This window comes from Schistocerca serialis, chromosome 1 (assembly GCF_023864345.2).
Source record: "Schistocerca serialis cubense isolate TAMUIC-IGC-003099 chromosome 1, iqSchSeri2.2, whole genome shotgun sequence".
NCBI lineage: Eukaryota > Metazoa > Arthropoda > Insecta > Orthoptera > Acrididae > Schistocerca > Schistocerca serialis.
In genome coordinates, this window is record NC_064638.1 from 564,564,238 (window position 1) to 564,570,237 (window position 6,000).

A 6,000-nucleotide genomic window follows, 5' to 3' on the forward strand; every position below is an offset into this window, starting at 1 on the left:
TTAAAGGAAGTCCCTCTAACTAGGGACTCACCTTCAGAGGACGTAATGTTTCCAAGGAATTAGCATATTTCATGAAAATATAAGAGGTATTAGATATAAAGTTAATGAACTGCTTATAGATGTTGACTCTGAAAATATTGGTATATCGGAGCACCACTTAAATAGTTTGACAATTAAGAGGCTCCCTTTACCATGGTACAGATTATCTGCTTGTTTTTCAAGGAGTTCGTTGCAGAGTGGCGGAGTGGCCATGTACGTAAAAAACAATATTCCATTTGAGTCCATAGACGTATCACGGCACTGCATTGAACAGATACTTGAATGTTGTGCAGGGGCCGTTGAATTTAATGAAACTAAAATTCTAATTTTTGTTGTTTAAAGGTCCCCTAACACTGACTTCAGAGCATTTCTGCTTAAGTTAGAGAGGGTTCTTGATTCACTTTATAGGAAGTACCAGAAATTAGTTATATGTAGTGATTTCAATATTAATTTTGTATATGATTGTAAAAGAAAGGATGTTGGTAGATCTCCTAAATTCATATGATCTGATGCAGACAGTGTTTTTTCCAACTACAGAACTGTAGCGGAGCTATAGACAATATTTTTATTAATTCTTCACTACTAGATGGGCGTTCTGTTAGTAAAAGGGTGAATGGCCTTTCAGACCATGATGCACAAATTTTACCACTAAAAGCTTTTGTACTCAAAAAAATGTCACATATAATTACAAACTATATAGGAAAGTTAATCCAACGGCAATAGAGAGATTTTTAATACTCATCAAGGAACAAGAGTGGCAGGATGTTTATAGTGCCGATAACATAGAAGACAAACATAATATTTTCCTTAACACGTCTCATTCTCTTTGAGAGTTGCTTTCGATTATAACGTTCTAAACGGGATACTAGTAGTACCGAGTGGCTCACTAGTGTGATAAGGATATCATGTAGAACCAAGCGGGATTTATATCAAAATGTTAGAAGTAGTCACAATCAAGCTACAGTTGCCCATTACAAACAGTATTGTAATGTGCTTAAAAGGCAAAGAGTATGTGGTGCGCAAATAGAATACCTAATTCACAGGATAAAATTAAAACCATATGGTCAGTTGTGAAGGAAGTGTCTGGTCAGCAGCACAAGGTCGACGATATAGTCAGTTCGTAGTAAAAATATTTCTGTTACTGATAAATCAGATACATGTACAGTATTTAACAATCATTTTCTGAGCATTCCTAATGAATTAAATAAAAATTTAGTTTCTACAAGGAATCAAATAATTTTCTTGGCAAACGCCTCTCCGAGATTGATGTCTGAAATACTCCTCTGTGATACAGACCAGGGGCAGATTGAGTCAATAATTAAATCACTGAAGACTAAGCACTTTCATAGTTATGATGGAGTGCCTAGCAGAATATTAAAGTACTGTGCTGCACAGTATTTAGCCATATTTGTAATTTTTCCTTTAGGAATGGTCAGTTTCCAGAACGATTAACGTACTCAGTAGTAAAGCTGCTTTATAAAAAGGGAGGAAGGGATATTGTAGACAATTTTACACCTATTTACATGCCATTAGTGTTTGCTGAAGTTATTGAAAAGGCTGTGCATGTAAGGATAATAGATCATTTTATATCACACGATTTTTTATCAAATGTACAGTTCGGCTTGAGAAGTCGTTTAACAACTGAAACTGCTATATTATCTTTTCACTGTGAGGTACTGGATGGGTTAAACAAAAGGTTTCGAACGCTAGGCACATTTTTTATTTACTAAGGCATCTGATAGTGTTGATCACAAAATATTGCACCAGAAGTTGGACCATTGCGGAATACGGGGAGTGGCTCACAATTGGTTCACTTCTTATTTTAGCACCAGACAGCAAAAGGTCATTATTTACAATGTTGAGAAAGCTGTGATGTGGGGTCTGAGTGGGGTACAGTCAAGTATGGGGTGCCCCAGGGATCAGTGTTGGGGCCACTCCTGTTCCTTATTTATATAAATGATATGCCCTCTAGTATTAATGGTAACTCTAAAATATTCCTGTTCGCTGACACTAGCATGGTAGTAAAGGATGTTGTGTGCAACACTGACTCGGTTTCAAACAGTGCAATTGATGACATAAGTTCATAGCTTGTAGAAAATAAACCAACGCTAAACCACAGTAAGACTTATTTTTTACATTTTCTAACGCGTAATTCAATAAAACACGACGTTTTAATTTCACAAAATGGGCATATAATTAGTGAAAGTAAACAGGTCAACTTTCTAGGTGTTCAGATGGATAGTAAACTGTCGAGAAAAGCCCACGTTCGGAATCTTGTTGAAAGAGTTAATGCTGACATTTTTACTATTCGAAAGGTATCTGAAGTAAATTGTCGTTCGACACACAAATTAGTCTACTTTGCTTATTTTCATTCGCTTATGTCGTATGGTATTATATTTTGGGGGTAACTCTTCCGATTCTTGAAAGATAATTTTGACTCAGAAACGCCCGGTTCGGGCAATAAGTTGTATAAGTTCAGAAACATTTTGTCGACCCCTTTCACGAGTATGGGCATTTTGACATTGGTCTTCCATTACATATATTCCTTACTGTCATTTCTTGTTAACAACATTGGCTTATTCCCAAGAATAGGCAACTTTTGCTTAGTTAATACCCTGCATAAATCAAATCTGCATTTGGATCGGACTTCCTTAACTCTTGTGCAGAAAGGTGTGCAGGATACTGCTGCATCCATTTTCAATAAGCTGCCATAAGAATTGAAAAATCTTAGCAGTAACCCACGCGCTTTCAAATCGAAACCGAAGAGTTTCCCCATGGAACACTCCTTCTTTTCTGTCGAGGAGTTCCTTGATAAATTAAGCTGATTCTTGTTGCATTGTTGATTGCGTTTACTTAAACTTATGGACTGAATTTTTCGGGTTTATAAACACTTTATTTTTATCTGTAATTACATTTATATTGTTATTTGATATACTAACACCTCCCATGACCTTGGAGATTTGCTCCTCAATTTGGTCCTCTGCAACTTGACGTGTAAATAAATAAATAAAATTATGACAGAGTCCCGTGTGGAACAAGTGTCACAGCAGTGTATTACCGTAACTTCGTGCAAGACCTACACATAAAAAATGCGCAAAACCCGACCTCAGTTGCTCGAGGCTGGGCCACTCATTCTCGACGACAATTCTCGCCCGCATATCGGAATGTTGTAGCCCAAAAACTGAGCGGAAACGGATGGGAAGTGTTGCTACATCCTCCCTACAGCCAAGACATGAGTCCACCAGACGTCGACTTGTTCTCGAAATGGAAAAAAGCCTACGAGTGGGCGTCGATATATTTCAGTGGAAAAGCTTTCTACGACCGTCACGAGAGAATTCGACAGATGCAGACAAATTGTGTCCTGGATGGAATAATACACTACTGGCCATTAAAATTGCTACACCAAGAAGAAATGCAGATGATAAACGGGTATTCATTGGACAAATACATTATAATAGAACTGACATGTGATTACATTTTCACGCAATTTGGGTGCATAAATCCAGAGAAATCAGTACCCAGAACAACCACCTCTGACCGTAATAACGGTCTTGATACGCGTGGGCATTGAGTCAAAAAGAGCTTGGATGGCGTGTACAGGTACAGCTGCCCATGCAGCTTCAACACGATACCACAGTTCATCAAGAGTAGTGACTGGCGTATTGTGACGAGCCAGTTGCTCGGCCACCATTGACCAGACGTTTTGAATTGGTGAGAGATCTGGAGAATGTGCTGGCCAGGGCAGCAGTCGAACATTTTCTGTATCCAGAAAGGCCCGTACAGGACCTGCAACATGCGGTCGTGCATTATCCTGCTGAAATGTAGGGTTTCGCAGGGATCGAATGAAAGGTAGAGCCACGGGTCGTAACACATCTGAAATGTAACATCCACTGTTCAAAGTGCCGTCAATACGAACAAGAGGTGACCGAGACGTGTAACCAATGGCACCCCATACCATCCCGCCGGGAGATACGCCAGTATGGCGATGACGAATACACGATTCCAATGTGCGTTGACCGCGATGTCGCCAAACATGGATGCAACCATCATGATGCTGTAAACAGAACCTGGATTCATCCGAAAAAATGACGTTTTCCCATTCGTGTACCTAGGTTTGTCGTCGAGTACACCATCGCAGGCGCTCCTGTCTGTGATGCAGCGTTAAGGGTAACCGCAGCCATGGTCTCCGAGCTGATAGTCCTTGCTGCTGCAAACGTCGTCGAACTGTTCGTGCAGATGGTTGTTGTCTTGCAAACGTCCCCATATGTTGACTCGGGGATCGAGACGTGGCTGCACGACCCGTTACAGCCATGCGGATAAGATGCCTGTCATCTCGACTGCTAGTGATACGAGGCCATTGGGATCTAGCACGGCGTTCCGTATTACCCTCCTGAACCCACAGATTCCATATTCTGCTAACAGTCATTGAAACTCGACCAACGCGAGCAGCAATGTCTCGCTACGATAATCCGCAGTCGGGATAGGCTACAATCCGACATTTATCAATGTGGGAAACGTGATGGTACGCATTTTTCCTCCTTACACGAGGCATCACAACAACGTTTCTCCAGGCAACGCCGGTCAACTGCTGTTTGTGTGTGAGAACTCGGTTGGAAACTTTCCTCATGTCAGCAGGTGGCAGGTGTCGCCACCGGCGCCAACCTTGTGTGAATGCTCTGAAAAGCTAATCATTTGCATATCGCAGCATCTTCTTCCTGTCGGTTAAATGTCGCGTCTGTAGCACGTCATCTTCGTGGTGTAGGAATCTTAATGGCCAGTGGTGCAGAACTTCCGAGACGTTGGGATTGAGTCACAGAGAAGCAGTGAGACTATACTGAAGGACTCTAAAGAGTTATTGACAAAAAAGTCGAAGTATAAAAAAATAGTGTGCATTATTTATGAAATATCCTTCGTAATTTTGTGATAGGGTTTACGTTGCAGCTCCAACAGGTGTGATCGCAGAGAGTTAGCAAAAAAAATCAGGAAATTACATGTGTCACGAAAATACGTTCCTTTGTCTTACTTACGTTAAGCTGGTGCGTATTTGACTGTGTCAATGTTAAGATAATAATGAATGTAAGAAAAATTTGATTGCCAGTAAACAGAGTGAGGCGGTGCTCGGTGTACCTTCTTGGATCTGGCGTCGACGAAGGAGAAGTCCTTGAAGAAGGGCTGCTGCTGGAGGGCGAGCAGCGAGCGCAGGCGGGCGCGCGGCTCCGGCTCCAGCAGGCGGATGAGCAGGGCGCGCGCGCCGTGGCTGAGCGCGCAGCCCGGCGGCAGGGAGCCCGGGGCGCGCGAGCCGCCGCCTGAGCACGACGACGAGGGGCCCGCGACGCCGGCGCCGCGGCCGGTCTCCGCCAGCGGCGCCGCCAGCTCGCAGTCCGGCGTGCGCGACAGCCCCGGCGCCGGGTACTGCAGACACAGCGCGGGGCGCGCGCTCACAACACGCTCCTGATTCAGGCAAGTCAGAAACATAATGCTCGTTCCGAAAGCCCGCTGCAGAATATTTTCCAATCCTACTCTGCTCACTTGAACAGTTTTCACTTTGATCTCACTTCAATTTTTACAACGAAATCACTCGGTTATTGGATTTACAAAGAAACTGGTGAAGCCATCCGTATTCAAATACAGAGACATGTAAACAGGCAGAGTACGGCGCTGCAGTCGGCAACGCCTATATAAGACAACAAGTGTACCGCTGCTACAATGGCAAGTTATCAAGCTTTAAGTGAGTTTGAACGTAGTGTTGTAATCGCCGTCGCGAGCAATAGGACACAGCATCTCCGAGACACCGAGGAAGTGTCTATTTTTCTTGACTTCCGGAAGGCGTTCGATACAGTTCCGCACTGTCGCCTGATAAACAAAGTAAGAGCCTACGGAATATCAGACCAGCTGTGTGGCTCGATTGAAGAGTTTTTAGCAAACAGAACACTGCATGTTGTTATCAATGGAGAGACGTCT

At 42.8% G+C, this 6,000-nt stretch overlaps 1 long non-coding RNA gene across 1 annotated transcript in view; it reads right to left on the minus strand.

Annotated features, from left to right (window-relative positions):
- LOC126457890 (uncharacterized) overlaps positions 1 to 5,303 on the minus strand; it is a 65,941-nt gene extending 60,638 nt beyond the window's left edge. Inside the window, exon 1 of the long non-coding RNA XR_007585547.1 lies at positions 5,167 to 5,303. This is a non-coding gene — a long non-coding RNA (uncharacterized LOC126457890). The remainder of the gene's footprint in view (positions 1 to 5,166) is intronic.
- Positions 5,304 to 6,000: the final 697 nt, after the last annotated feature.